This window comes from Toxorhynchites rutilus, chromosome 1, assembly GCF_029784135.1.
Source record: "Toxorhynchites rutilus septentrionalis strain SRP chromosome 1, ASM2978413v1, whole genome shotgun sequence".
Lineage (NCBI taxonomy): Eukaryota > Metazoa > Arthropoda > Insecta > Diptera > Culicidae > Toxorhynchites > Toxorhynchites rutilus.
In genome coordinates, this window is record NC_073744.1 from 183,413,918 (window position 1) to 183,430,829 (window position 16,912).

Below are 16,912 nucleotides of genomic sequence, written 5' to 3' on the forward strand. Positions count from 1 at the left end.
GAACGAGAATGAACTCATGATTCTCAAACCTAACAATCGGTTGCATTATTTCGCGCTTCCTGCCCTCCGTGGCCTTGCCCAGCTCAGTCAATCAAGGACAATAGGGAATAGGGATCCGGCTGGAAGTGATGGAGGTCAGAAGACGGTGACGACCATTTGCACTCCATTCATTGCAGTCGACGGAACAACAAAGACGGCAACAGTACGCGGCAAAAGTTGCAACTGAGAAGTCCTTCCCCGTGCAGCTTGTAAGTTTCGGTTTTGTTCCTCTTCCTTCCTGCCTGAAGTAGCGGAGCACCAAAGCGCGCGCTCTCACAAGGACGATGGTGACGACGACGACGATAACGAAACGATTATTATTTTCTAGTCTGACAGGTCCTTTACATTTTTCCAAGAATTTTTTTTCTGTTCCGCTTTTTTGTTTGCAAGTTATGGCACGATTCGGATGAATAGCGAATGGTGCTGTAGAAGAAAATTTGAATTCCACGAATGAAGAATGCAGAAAAAAAAAACACGCTGTGGCTGTGGTTTTGACATGCTCCGTAATTGGATTGTAATTATGGGACGGAAATGTATAGGCCACAGTGGGAATTTTCTTCTCTCCCAGGAAATCTCAACTTTTCATACTTGCGCGCTGAGAAAAGCTCTTCCATTTCGAGCATGATGGTAATTCGTTCGTCGTTGGGGCGAGGATTGACTTTTACGAAAGTAGAAAATTCTCGATCTCGTGTTGACACGTCGAGACCGCGCACGAGCGAACAATTCAGTCACGAACGAGCTGCCCGTCTGAATGAACTCATTGAGATCATTGGGGTGGCATCCATCATCATTCGCTGGACTCGGGATCCTACACTGCACGGAAAAACCTCAATCACAAATTCTGCCTTTTGCTAAGTCGTAAGACCAGCTAACCTAAGACCAGAAATTATCAATTAGTTATGGATGTGATTTAATTATAACACGCGACAGAGATTTTCTTTATAAATTCTAGGAAGGTAAACCTGTATAATTAGTTGGACCGGCTATATATTCTATTATTTATCGCAAGTACTTTTTATCGAGTTGACTGTGGGAATCCTGAGAAGGTATGAAACCGAAGTGGCGATGTTTTCCGTTATACATTGCATGTGCTCTGTATGCAACTTAATTCGTGATTTACAGATTGTATACCTGATGATGAATAACATTAACTCAAGGAACTGTCATTCCATGCTAAACCGATATAGTGGTTTTCAGATTTTCGTGGAAAGCAGTAGTCTATTTCTTGATTAGAGCGTCCAGTTCCATTTTAGAGTGGTATGAAAAATCAACTTTTTCCTTTTTTTTTTCCGAAATTCAAAAATTCATAACTTTTGGAATATTGGACCAATTGAAATGATGGATAATTAAAATTAAAGCCAATTTCATGGCTTTGGACTAGAGGGTGCTATATATTTTTTTAAATTTTTCTTAAACGCAGAAGTTTTTTACATAACACATCCAAAAATCAAATAGAATTTTTATTCGTCTTTGAGCTGTGATTTTCCAAAATTAGCCGATTTGATTTTTCAAAATCAACCAATAATGTTTTCCCTTTTTCTCCAAAAATGACTTTTTTAAATTCATAACTTTCGAATTACTGGACCGATTCTGATGATCGACAAATTGAATTGGGCCCAATTAGCTATCACAATCGTGGGCGGATATCCAATATATCAACGAAGAAATCCTGATGAAGGCGATCAATCATTCATAAATATGAACAACACAGATAAAATCATTGTGCAGTACCATATTCGCCTCAGTTGAGCAAAACATTCAACGCTCATATTGATGTTGAGTTCTACAGTTCGGCGAAGAGCTGCAATACATTTGCAAGTTCATAAATAAAATAAGCAATATATATTTTTTTTTATCCCATTTATTTATTTAAGGCTTATTAGCATTTCAGCTGTAACAGAGCCGAATTTTAATCGTGTACATGTCACATGGTTATCATATCTATAATTAGCACATTACACAGTTGCCGTTCGCCAGTATTCCTTCTTTACCATTACATATGGTACATTCACACAGTAGCCATTTAGGCGTAAGAGCATTCTTTCTGTTCTTCCATTATCCAGTTGGACACCACCGGACAGCGGAGACAGTTGATTGATCTATGTTGATTGTTGCGTGGACGTAGCTATTCTTCTGTAACAACACAAAGATGGTCAATGAGGGTCCTGAGTTTTGAACTCACGATCGATCGCTTACTAAGCGAACGCGCAACCAATGTGGCTACGGAGACCCCCTATAAGCAATATTGCTATGTTTCAAATTTAGAATACCGAATATAATGTCTACGGCAGAGCAACGTTTGCCGGGTCAGCTAGTATCCAATATATTTTTAATTTTTTTCATTTCAATTTTTTATTTTCCAAAAATCTATGAATATATTGTATTCGCGTATTCGTAAAACGAGCCCCAAACCGTATCGCTATGGAAGATACTGTATAGGGTACCAAATTAGAAAAATAGGTAATTTTTCTGAATCCCTATACACCAAGGTTTTTGCACGCGGTTTTTTTGCGAGGTTTTGAGAGGCGTTGCCTAGCGGTCTAGGCAACTGGATTTCTTTATGTTCTATTACGAGGGAAAACGACCGTCCTCTTTCGCGTCTAACTACCGACTCCCTTTTATTTTTCTGATTCAACTTAACGAAACCTACTTTGTTTATAATGAACAAAACGAACTTACGATAAGCTCCCCGCTATCGTAACACCAAAACATAAACAAAAATTCCTATCTTAAAACTAGACCTATGAATCACACGATCCACAAACAAGGATCGTGCGGGAGGGATGTATTTATTTAGGCCCGGCATCGACCGGCCTTATCATAAAACTGACTCACACGATCCTCAATAAGGATCGTGCGATAAAGATGTTTTTTTGTTTATTCAGGATTAACCAGACCTATCTATTTATGACTAACACAATCCTCAATATGGATCGTGCAAGAGAGATCTATTTATTTAGGCTCGAGCCTATTGATAATTTTGGGTATACAAAACCCATCTGGTTTTTGGTTGCTGCAGTTTTTTTACGAGGTTTTTTTTTTACGCGGATTTCCCAATTAACGCGGTTTTTTTACGCGGATTTTCTAATTAGCGCGCTTTTTTACGCGGATTTTCCAAATAACGCGGTTTTTTAATTTTTATATTACATCTCTCTCTCCGCTCACATTTCGTCTTCATGCTCCGTCAGAGCATATGACGGTAATCAGAGCTTGCGACGGAACTTAGCGCTTATGACGGAAATGAGTGCCGCACTCTATCACGATGCTTACGTAGATTTTAGGTGACCTGGTTTTTTTTAAGCGGATTTTCGAATTAACGCGGTTTTTTTAAACGGATTTTTCAGTTAACGCGGTTTTTTACGCGGTTTTCTTACGAGGTACGTATCCCCCGCGTGAAAAAAAGCCTGGGTGTATGCTATAGTAATATAAGAGCTATAGTGGAAAACTCTTGGAAATTAAAATTTGAGAAAATACCCTATGCAATATTTTCAATAGCGCTGGTGATAAGGTTCGGAGGAACTTTTTACGAACACATGAATACGCCACAATTATAAATTTCAGGAAAAATTAACAAAATATTAGAAAATATAAAAAAAGGAATAAAAAAAAATATGTTCATTACATATTTTCGTACCGCGCAATTCTCGAAATTTGTTGGAACAAAAATCCAAATATCAAAAAAACACATTCGAATATATATATATATATATATATATATATATATATATATATATATATATATATATATATATATATATATATATATATATATATATATATATATATATATATATATATATATATATATATATATATATATATATATATAAAAATAAAAATTATTTGGTATCCGTTGCTCACGATTTAACTCAAGAACGGAGCAACGGATTTGAATAATCAGTATCAGGATTGAAGTGTCTCAGCCCGCGGTGTATATGTCTAGAAAGAAAATATATACTGCGAATATAGATCGCGCACAGAAAAATGATTTTCGGGGAACGTGAGTGTTCGAAATTATTTAAATCAGAAAAGCAGCTGTGGGCGGGACGAAATTTGCCGGTTCAGCTAGTATTTAACACTAGAACTACCGACGTTTAATATATACCTAGTTCTACCGCACCCGTCAATTTGACGGATTTCTTATCAGCGCGTTTGTTGTATTTTTTTTTGTATTTTTGACATAGGACTACGTCTTTCATTTCTATACCGAGGTGTAAAATCAAAGTTTCGAAAACGAAAGCGTTACGCCGGAGACCGAGATTTTGAGCGTTAATAGCTCCTAAACAACTGAACGAAATGGTATGATAAACACTTCATTCGAAAGATAAAATGTCTACGCGTTATATACTTGTTACTTTTTGATCCAAAAACTTGTTTCAATAGACTTAAAATTGCTTTCAAAACAGGCTATTGAAATCACCAATCGGTATATAAGCGAGCGGCGCTCGGAAATCCACTCAGTTCTAATTGAACAGCGATTAGCATGTTGTCGCTGTTGCGGTGAAGTTCTTTATTTATCATGAAAGCGCGGATGAACGGTGTCACCAAGAGCCTGTTTGTGCACCCTAGGCCAGAAGGGAATCTATCAGGAGGAGAGTGATGCCACAAACGGTTCCCTGGGAAGACATCGCTACACACACATACACGCGGGGCTATTAACAGGTGGTTATCGAGTTGCCATTAACCACTGGTGGGCTTCCAGTATCGAGGAAAATGTGGAAATATCTAATCGTTGCTGGAAAATAATCTGCTAGTTCCCCTTGGAATTGAAAATTACATTCAAGTGAAAGAGTTTATTTTAATGTTTTCTATCCATAAAATATCCATATAATACATTTGGGTTTGTGATTTGTCAATCAAGTACAGTTAGCAGGAAAGCTTCTGAAGATTATTCTTCGGAACAAGGTTTTTCGTATCGTATATTGGATGCATAAAACCTTGTGCCTCCAACGTAACGCTCTCGTTTTCGAAGTCCCCCAAATATTCATTTATTCATTCATTCAGAATGGATTTAGATTCAACTTCAAACAAATGATCTCTAAATCAACGATAGTCCTACGTCACCCTTGCGGTTATACCATAGATATAACCCACTTCCTGTTTTTTAACTTAGTTTATGTTAATGAAAGAATGTGATTTGACAAAAACAACATTTAATATAGCACTTCATATGTTTTTAAATGAACAAATAAACAAAAAAGGTTTATATTTACATTTATAGGTCTATGACTATGAGGCACATATCTTACAAGAACATGTTATTCTGAATGAACACTTGCCACAAACGTATTTGTTGCATGTATTGCAAGTATACATGGCTCTGTTTTTGTTGCATAATTATATTTGACAAGATTTTCGTTCTTGAGGTATTTTAGTTAAGTTTTCTGTAGTACGACCCATCACTAAACAAGGTTGTTTTTTGGAAGAAGCTTGTTTTCTGCAGCACTTATGTTCTTTGGAAAGTTCTTCTGCCAATTGAAACAAGAATTGTTTTCTGGTTATGTTCTCATCACAAGTCTTTGTGTATAAAATTCACGAATTGCTGCCAAATCCAAAATATAGTAGAAAACATGCAATGGCCATCTACGAGACCCTGCTTTTACGCCATATTTGCATGCCATCTGGTCAACTACATCTACTCCAAACTTGGTTTTATTGTAAAACGATCCAATTTCAGGTATTTCTATTTCTTCAATCTAAATTTCGTAACTACTCCAAACTCTAATCATATCGGACAATTGTTGTGCGTAAACTGCACGAAATTGCATGTCTAATTGATTGCCAATACTTATTGATGTCCACCATTTCATGGATGATGCATAGATTGTAACAAACTTTGAAATTTCCAGATCCATCAATTTGACGGGTCTCAGTAGAAATAGGAATAAAGGGTGTGTCACATCAAATTGCATCACGGAAAAAACGCTGTAGAAATTTAATTTTTAGGAATTATATCTTCAGCTTTCGCTTATAATCAGATAAGAGTGTATAGATCACGTTGGCCATGCTTCACTGTCAATTTTTCGTAAATTTGGAGAAATGTCGTCGAACGAAAAAGAGCGTCGTGAATTAATCCTGCGCACTCATTTCGAGAATCCGGAGTTGTCACATCGGGACATCGGTAAGATGCTGGGAATCGTCCAATCCACGGTCAGCAGAGTACCAAAACGATACTTCGAGAACCTAACCATAACCGGCAAAAATGGATGCTCCGTCAGTGAAAAAGATCACAAGCGCGTAGTTAAGCAGTTTAGACGTGATCCGAGAAGTTCGGTCCGGGATGTCGCCAATAAGCTGAATTTGTCAAGTTCATTCGTCCAGCGGACCAAGCAGCGGGAGGGCCTGCGTACATACAAGGTTCAGAAGGCTCCTAACCACGACGAATGGCGAAACATGGTGGGGAAGACGCGAGCCCGGAAGCTGTACACCGAAATGCTGACGAAGCCGCATTGCCTGGTAATGGACGACGAAACCTACGTCAAAGCGGACTTTCGTCAGCTGCCGGGCCTGTTGTTCTTCTCGGCAGAGGACAAATTCAGCGTTCCGGAGGAGATTCGCAAGCAGAAACTATCCAAGTTTGCCAAAAAGTACATGTTGTGGCAAGCGATCTGCTCTTGCGGAAAGCGGAGCGCCCCCTTCGTGATGACCTGCACGGTAAACGGGCAGGTTTACTATAAGGAGTGCCTACAGAAGCGCTTACTACCACTATTGAAGCAGCACGAGGGCCCGACCATCTTCTGGCCGGATCTCGCTTCGTGCCACTATTCAAAGGACGTGGTGGAGTGGTACGAAGCCAACGGGGTCACCTTCGTGCCAAAGGAAATGAACCCGCCCAACGCGACGGAGCTTCGCCCAATAGAGAAATATTGGGCGATTATGAAGCAGGCCCTCCGGAAGAACCCAAAAGTTGTCAAATCGGAGGCGGACTTCAAGAGAAAATGGATTTCTGTTCAAAAAAAACTACAACCTGACGTTGTGCAGAACCTTATGGACGGGGTAAAGAGGAAGGTGCGAGCATACGGGCTTGGGCTCGAAGTATGAACAAAAAGAAAATGCCAAAAGTTGTTTAATAGTTTTTATTTTACTGTCTAAAATTTTCAAAAGGATCGGTCTACTGAGCGAATTTCTACAGCGTTTTTTCCGTGATGCAATTTGATGTGAAACACCCTTTATTTATAGATTTTTGTGATTTCAATAATTTGTTGTTGTTGTCTTGAAACATTCTCAGTTCATTCAACTCTATCAATAGTTTGCTTTCAAGGCATGTAACTCGAAGTCATTTTATCTTTCGAACAAAGTGATAATCATGTCATTTCATTCAGTCGACAAAGAGTTATTAAGGCTCAAAATCTTGTGCTTCCAACACAACGCTGTCGTTTTCAAAATCCACATTAATCTTCTGTAGACAGACATAACTACAATGCACAATTTAAAAAAAAAAAGTTAGATCGGTAGAAAAATCCTTAAAAAAGAGCGCTAATGGCTACTTACAGCATAAACTGTGTTTCACATCACACTTCAAAAATTTCCACGATATGTTCACGTTAGGTTTAACAAAATGAGCAATGAGAATATAGCAATAATAAATAAATAAATACAAGCGCAAAGGCAATACATTTTATTTATTTCTTGCAAAATATGGCTATAGGCGAAGAACTTCATCATGAGCCAGCATCCAGAATCGACCAAATCATCGCATCGCACAAAAATGCCTCCCTAACATCCCTTTTCCTCCCCAACCACCGCCGCGCTTCAATACGGCCACAAACACCGAAACCTTGACTTACACTGCAGCGAACACTGAAGTTTGGCCCGAAATTGTCCCCACGGAGTCCCTACGCCGCGCATCGTCCCCTACCACGAACCACCGGAGTGCAACAATCAGTTTCACTATAATTGTTACTGAGTTGGTAATTGCAGAAAGTAGTTACAATGCCGCGCAAAGTTTGCGAGTTGGCGGACTCCAGCACCGATCCACACAAGCCGCTGGGTTCAAAATGTCACAGTTCAAATTGTGGGTACGGGGTTGCACTGTACTCGCCGAATAATGACCGGGGGCAGGTGGCAGGAAATCCCTCCACACGGTCGGTATTTATGCGCCGTGAATTTATGTACGAAGTATTAACGAGAAGAATTGTTGTTAACGCCGGTTCACTCCCACTCGGGGACGAGACGGGACGGAACATGTGCACTTTCAACGGATGGAGGATGTGGAGTGCCGGGAAGCAACGTGACAAACTTTTAATTAAACCCGCGATAGCAAATAATGAACGAATAGGTGGGACCCGGGTGGCGGCGCTTCCGGGTTTTCCCGAGAGGCACAAACATAAAAGGGTGTACTGCTCCAGATTGGCAAAGCAAAAGTCGGTTTACATGCGAACTTTCGAGAGCGTCACTGGTCACGGTAAAATGTTGATGAGCAATTGAAACCGTCCGACGAAACGCCGAAACTGGATGCGGCATAGGACTCGTCTAACCCTCGCCCCGTCGGTCGGTCGGTCGGTACGTCACAGAAACAGAAAGGATGATGAGAGTAGGAATTGGTGATTTTCCGTTTTTGAATTGGAAATTATAGCGCGAAGCTGAACCGTTTTGTTGGGGTGTGAAATATGTCCTCCCGCCGAACTTGTTTGATCCTTCGAGGAGCCACCCAGAGTCATTCAATCCGTTCGGTGTTTTTGTTCCGATCACAGCGGAGGGGAAGTGTTCGCTATCGAACTTTCAGTGAGTGGCGCGCAGTGATTTTCGCGTTATGAAACCAATTAAAAGTTTTTTCCGAGGAGTGCTAGCGAAGACCTTGAACACTCAGGAATTGCTGGTGATAGTTGAACAATGAAGGGTTTATGGAAATTTTGCTCTTCCCCGAAGTTAATTTTGCAGACTGATAATTGGCTCTATTCATGATGATATTTGCATGTTTGGATGTTTCAATCGATCTCTGATGCTTTTGATTTTATTGACGGACCATACAAAGTGACATATCTGTGCTCCTCCATTTGGCAACATTGTATTACTATCGATTTCGCTCGTACAACCCGCAAATCATTGGCAAAGTTCCACTCTTTCCATTTGTCGTCACAATTCACGCGACGACTTCAGAAACTTACCGCGAAAACACATCAATTTCAATCGCCATTAATGGGGATCCTTTGTACGCCATTCGAACGCCAAATAATTAGTGCTTCTGTCCTCATAACTCACGGTGCCACGGGGTCAGACGCCGAAGGCGAAACTCATTTCAGCGAGTTGCATCGAGGTGATTTTTGTGTTTGCATCGGTATCCTGCGGCCCTTTACTCGCTCCGTTCCGCAGCACTTTTCTTGGGATGAACAAACGAAATTGTTTAAATTACTGCTCCACATTCTATCAAAAATTTTTCGAGTCTCTCTCCCCATTACCGTCATGTTTACCACATCCACTCTGAATAATTAAACAATTTTAATTGCTCTATTCCTGGACCCAAGCCGATGTAAACCGATACTAACAAGTAAAAATGTATTCAATTTCCTGCTCTCCCGGCCAGAGGCTGTTCCTCCCAAACCATGCCTCGTGGGCATGGTTTCCCGGGCTGGCTACTCGTTATGGCTACCGCTCTCGGAATTGAATTTTAATAATGATTCACCAGCGAGGTTTCTGGTTCCGCTGCCGACACGAGTGGATGACATGTGGTTAAACATCACTCGTCATAACGATGACGATGTCCTCGAGAGGTAACCACCTGTGCGTCATGAGGGGCTGTCAGACGCGCTCATCAACATGCGCTGAATGTCCTCTGTCTTCAGTCCGATGTGCGGAGTTGAAAGGCTGTCCGCTCCATTCGGTTGAAAAGACTTCAAGCGCGAAGCGAAAACAATTATTTAATAATTAATCGTAAACTTTCGACAGCCGGAGTTAGCACTTCATAAATTTTCTCAGAAAATGATGCTTCCAAATATCAAGAGTTCTTTAAGCTTGAGTTCGGGTAAATTGTAAAAGGCAAATTTTGAAGAAGCTGGTTCAAGATAACCGCAGAGCGGTTTTGACATATTGGCCCACCTTAGGATGTACTTCTAAGCGTCTTGGTTTCGTATATTTTGCAAAGGTTCAGATTAATCTGTATCACTAAACAGTTGTCAGACTTTTGCAATTTTCTAGGTTTCATTGAATCTCCAGATTTGATAAAATCTCGTTCCACTAAGATCATCTTTGATATATTCCATAGACCAACTGTTCTGGGAGAATATTCAGAGGTAAAATAAAATCGTGGGACATATGATGAAGTCGCTAATTGTGGAGAATGAAAACCCAAAGTGTCCCGCGATTGTATTTTAGTCTTATCAATGTCCTAGTCTAATGAAGAAGAGCTGTGATAACTGCTAACAGCTACTTGCCTAATTATTCTATAGCTTTTAGTTCATTATTATTTTTTATCCCATCCGTTTATTAGGCTCATTTAACAATTCAGCTGTCACAGAGCCGAATTTATTCGTATACATTTTTATGTTAAGATAACTATTGTTGTATATTATTTAGGCTTAAGATTCCTATCCATCGATAAACATTTGTTTTTTTTTATGTATAACACAGTAGCTGTTTAGGCCTAAGAATATTCCATTTCTATCGATACACAACACATGCCGCCTTTTTCGGCGTTAGAATATTCCTATTGTTCGAATGTTCACAGTTGGACTGTTCACAACGGGACTGCTGATATGAGGCTTCCATTGCTGTGTTAGAATTCGCACCAATTACCGATGCAGCAGATCGTAATGTGAGCGGTAAGGGACTGGGATTACCGACACATGATGATTGTTGCGTGGACGTAGTAGCTAGAATAACACACAAAGATGGTCAGTTGAGGGGCCCTGAGTTATTAGCTCATGATCGTTCGCTTAGTAACGGACACGCAACCAATTAGGCTACGAAGACCCCCAGTTCATTATTTTATTTAATCACAATGAAACCGTTTAACTTAAAACGTTCTTTTACTTATTTTATTTTCAGTTTTTAGTACAATATTTGTTTCACTAGAATATTTCTGTACAATGAAACCATTGTACTGTATTCTATTAGTCAAATAATTTCATCTGATACCGATATTGAGTGAATTGCAAAAAATACATAGTGTGTTCTCCAAGTCAAGTTCGTTCGTTTGATACACATATCCCAATCAACATTATTTTGAGATAATATGAAACCAGCTATTTTGTAGCGACGGCCAAATTGGATTTTTCGAGATCACGGGAGAAGCAGTTTTAAAATGACAACCGAGATAAAGGAGTTTTATAAATTCGGTCAGTTCCTATTGGTCAAATTTCTATTAATGTGGGACAACCCTACAGACATACAAACTTACATATAAACGGTTCTAACTAAATAAAACCGTTTAATATAGTACTTCGCTATTTTGTGATTGCGGTCATCTTGGACTATGGTCTACTGTTCAAGCCTCTCTCATTTGATACCCATATTAATGGGGTTTTGAGAAAATATGTAGTCCGCCATTTGGTAGGGGCAACCATCTTGGATTTGCATTTTTCATAAATCACTATGTTCTATTAGTCAAGCCCTTTTATTTGATACCCATATTGATGGGGTTTTGAGAAAATATGTAGTCCACCATTTTGTAGTGGAAGCCATCTTGGATTTACATTTTTCGTAAATAACTGTGTTCTACTAGTCAAGCACTTTCATTTGATATTCATATTAATGAGGTTTTGAGGAAATATGTGATCCGCCATTTTGTAGTGGCCACCATCTTGGATTTTGAAGATCATGTAATACACAGTTTTATAATGACTACAGAGATAAAGGTGTGTTTCAAATTTCAGCTCGATCGGTCAACAGAAAGGGGGTCAAATTTCTATTAATGTGGGTCAGCGCTACAAACAAACATGTTATAAACATTATACATGTTATGGTTCCGGAACGTCGATCTGGATCTGGGTCTGCTACTTACCGGAATATTCGATGCAACTGGACTTCTGGTTACATAGGAGTATCCTACTCCGTTCTGTCACGCAACAATTTATATTTGTTATATTGATATTTATTGTTTTGCTTTCCATATGAGTGTGTTCCATCTTTTTCCCAAATTAAATTCATTCAATGCAACCCGAGCGAACAAGTGACCTGTCACAGCTTTCACTTGATTACGATCCAATCAGACAAAGTACATTATATTTTCGGTTTTTTTAAAGAGGCAAATAAATGTGACTTAAAGAGAAATTCGAAGAAAGTTTAATCAAACTGAAAAAAAAATAGAATATTTACGAAAACCGAAAATATTTGCAATTAAGGAATTGGTTAAAATTTTGGCATTGGAAAAAAAAGGAAATTATTAAATTGGATTTGGAAAAAGTAAATTAGTAAATTGGCAGATTGATAAATTTGTTCAGTGGAAGAAATTAAAAAAAAACAGTGGAACTAAAATAAAAATAAAAATAAGTAAAATTGAATCTAGTTGAAATAAATAGGAGGAATTTAATGAAAAAGTTATGAATATTGAAAACTACGAAAATATAAATAAAATTGAAGGAAACAAAGAACTTTTGGAGATTTTTAGAGAAAATTGGTAAACTGAGAAGAATTGACGAAAAAATAAAGAAAATTTAATTAAATAGAATAACATTGAAGAAAATTGGAAAAAATTACAAAAAGTTATGAAATTTTAAACTTGTAAAATTAGCAGATTGAAAATAAGTGAATTCGTAAATTGTTGGATTGAGTGTACTCAATGAAAATTGAAAAAGAAAATTAAACAAATTTTAAAAAATTGAAAGAAAATTAAAAAAAAAAAACATAAACTTGATAAAACTTCAAAATACAGAAAATTTACGTAATTCAAATTTCTTCAGAAAAAATAGATAACTTGGAAATTGACAGATGTATAAATTTGTAAAATGGAGATTGTTTTTAAGAAATTCAGAAAAATTTTAAATAAACCGAAAAGATAAGAATATTGATGAATATTCAAGATAATTTGATTTCAAAAATAAGAGAAATAATGGAAATAAGAAAAAGAAAAGTATGCAATTATTGTAATTTGAATTGAAGTGAGAATATTGAAAACTTTAAAAGAATATAATAAATAAACATTAAATAATAAAAAAATAAATCAAAATGAATTAAATTGAAGTAAACAGAAGATTTCTGGAGGAAAAATGAAGAAAAATAAACAAGCTGAAGGAGATCGACAAAAAATGAAGAAAATTTTGAAAAATGGAGTAAGTTTCATGACATTGAAGAAAATTGAAAAAAAAAAACAAATATTGTTGAAATTTGAAAATTTAAAAATTCCAAGATTGAGGAATAGGCAGATTGGTAAGTCGATTAATAATTTAATTCGCAAAATGGCATACTGAAGTAAATGATTGAAAATTATAGAAAAATTTAAAATTTAAAAAAATAGAAAATTGATACAAAAAATATTTTTCAAAACTTAAAAAAAAAGAGAAGTTGATCAAATTTTGAACGTTGAAAAATGGAAAACTTGTGAGTTGTCTGATTGGTTAAATGTTTAATCCGTAATGTGGAAACTGAGGGACGTTTTAATACATTGAAGATAAAAATAAATTCAATGAATTAAAACAAAAATTCAAGATTGGTGAAGTTTAAAAACGTGGAAATTGAAAAATTGGAAAATTGACAGATTAGTAAATTAGTGAATTCGTAAATTGGGAAATTGAAAAACCTTAATACCTTGAATTCGGCATTTGGATGTTAGCATTTGAATCTTGAATATGCTATCAGAATTCTGATACATTAAATTTGAAATCTTTATCTGGAGTTTGGAGGTTTTATATCAGAAGAGTGGAATCATAAATTCGTTATTCGGTAGTAAATTATTAATCTAGAAATTTTATTCTGAATCGCTTCTATGAAATATACAATTTGGAACACATAACCAGCAGAGATAGAGGTGGTAAAATGAATACTCCAAGGAATATGCCCTTTTATGTTAATAGCAAAATTTAAAAAGAAATTCGAAGAAAATTTATTCAAGCTGCAAAAAAAAATAGAAAAAATGATGAAAATTAAAAAAATATATATTTCAGAAATTAAGAAATTGATGAAAATTTGAGCATTGGAAAAAAGAAAATTATTAAATTGGCAGATTGAAAAATAAATAGAACGAATTTGAAGAAAAAATTAAGAATATTGGAAGCTTTGAAAATATAAACAAAATTGAATAAAACAAACTTGATTACTGGGAAATAAACACATGTATAAATTCGTGAAATGAAGAAAAATTGCAAAAAAAAATTGAAGAAATTCGAGGAAAATCTCAATAAACTAAAAGAATAAGAAAATTGATGAAAATTCAAGAAACTTGAGAACATTGATGAAAATAAGAAAAAAAGTAAATTATTAAATTCTTGTAAATTGACAGATTGTTAAGTTTAGGATAATTTAGAAAAATAAAGTGGAAATAAACTCTAGAATTTTGAAGAAAAATGAAAGGAAGTTAAAATAATTCGAAGGAATTTAAAGAACAATTAAGGATATTTAGAACTGCTATGTTTCGTCACACTCAACCGATAATTTCTTATTTTTTCGTTCCTGTCGCAAAGTAAGATATACATCAGGTGATTTCAATTCAAGACTGGTTTATTAATTTCAGTTTTATAATCTCTTAGGTCGGCTGTGTGTATGTGTATGTGGTGTGGTTTAGAAAAATTAAACATAATTCCATCTGTCACTTAATTTATAGCAAAATTCAGTTGTACAACAAGAACATCAAAAGAATATAAAAAAATAATACATAAAACAATATAAAATGGAAGTGACCAGAATGATTTTGAAAGATTTCAATAGGATTTTGAAGAAAAAAATAGGAAAATTGGTAAACTGAAGAGAATGCATTGAAAGTTGAAATAAAAAAAAACAACAAAACTGATAAAAAATTCCAGGATTCTTGAGATTTAAAAATTGAAAAATTGGCAGATTGGTAAATTAGCGAATTCGTAAATTGAAAATAGTTTAAATAAATTGTAAAAAATTAAAGAAATTGTGAAAACTTGAGGAAAATTATTCAAAATTGAAAAAAACTTCAATAAAATTGAAGAGAACTGAAGAAATTGAAAAAAATTGCTGAACATTTAGAGCACTGTAGAAAGTTGAACAAATTTAAGTAAATTGAGGAGTATTGTAAAAAGTTGAATAAGTGTAAGTAATTTGAAGGATATTCAAGAAAAATAATGAAAATTGATAAATAAAATTGAGAAAATAGAAATAAAATATTGGGAAATATTTTGAAAAAAGGGAATTTCAAAATGGAAAGTTGCCAAATTGATAAATTGTTAAATGAGTCCATTCGTAACTTTGTCAATTGAAAAAAAAAAGTTTGTTCCAAATCTAAACCAAACTTTACCTGTCAAAAAGTGTTGAATATTTGACCTCCGGACTAACACGCCACCTTATGTACCAGTGATAGATAAGCTACAATTTCACAGTTAGTATACACCTAGCTGAGTGCTAACGGAATAAACATAAATCTCAATATTCTCAAGCGCTGTTCGATTTTTTATCTTTATGCGCCCATTGATAAAGAGCACAGGGTGAGCAACACGTTCCAGAATTGGCCAACAGAAAAGGTTTTGTGTCCACACATGCCTACAGTGACTCGCCAGAAACTCCGGGAGCTTGATTGGGATGTTTTAATGCATCCACCATATGGTTCGGACCTCATGGCACCAAGTGATTACCACCTTTTTTCTCGCATAGCAAAACTTCTTGAACATTAAGAAATTGCGATCAACAGAAGATTGTAAAAGTCGATTACTAGAGTTTTTTACCAATATAGACCAAGACTTCTTTGAGGCATTATGAAGCTACGTTTAAGATGGCAACAAATTTTGCAACAAAACGGTGCATATTTGACCCAAATCGATCAATCCGAAGTATATTGAGAAAAGTTTTGAACTTCACGCAAGAAGAATGGATTTCTTCTTCCCAAACCAGATATTAGTTGAGCGTATCATCATTTCACACTCTTACCCTGTCATCCATCTACGATTTCATGTTTCAACACAATCTTATAGAGTTTAAATGTTCGCATTATCTCATTTTCCTTTTTTTTTCACTTTTGTATGATTATTCTCTTCCAGCAACAATTTCAGCTCTGCACTCGGTTCACTTCAACCGGTGCATAGTTTCTGTTATTTCTAGCCGACTGTCAATTTGTGTCGTCCCCACATCTATCCGACCGTAGCCGTAGCCAGGTTGGACGAGTGGTCCCGACGCTCGTTTCTAGAGCTCGCCTGATTATGTACACCCGAGACCTGGGTACCAGTCTCTGGATTAGTCATCTGCATTAATTCCAAATCCTGCGAACGACAGCCAGCCAGCTAACGACCGCTGCGTTGAGTGTTGAGTGCCGCTGTTTTACGCCCAACAACGCGACAACGGTCGGTTCTTCCCGACCCCAGCAGCGGTCGTCCCGAACTGGGTTTCACACTTGCAGTTTGTATCGTTGAATTAATTCCGCTGAAAATTAATCTCCAAATATTTGCTCGTGCTGATGACGTTTTTCCTCGGGATTTGGGTTTGCAAGGAGACATGGTAGGGACATTCGGCGCGACGATGAACCTAACTTGGTCTGGCGAAGGATGCCACCCCTCGGGCCGTGGGTTTTAAGCTGATTTGCGGTGTCGTACAACCTGCTTGATCCACAGCTTTTCTGCCCGTGAGCAGGTGCGGATTTCAGCTATAATTTCAAACAGAAGATGCTTTAAGCGGATTTTGATTTGTTTATCGCGTCGTTGGTTCGTCAAACTGGAGAGTTCTCTCAATCTAATCATTGGAGCATTGGAGTTCTAAGTTATGTTTCATTCTCAGAACATCGTTCCCTGCGACTGTTTTCGCCCGAAACTCATTACCGTAAACATTCTTG

General features: G+C 36.8%; 1 protein-coding gene across 15 annotated transcripts in view; it reads left to right on the forward strand.

The window, feature by feature from the left end:
- Positions 1–16,912, forward strand: part of LOC129768776 (disintegrin and metalloproteinase domain-containing protein 11) — a 912,619-nt gene that overhangs the window by 511,997 nt on the left and 383,710 nt on the right. The gene's annotated exons all lie outside the window — the stretch shown is intronic.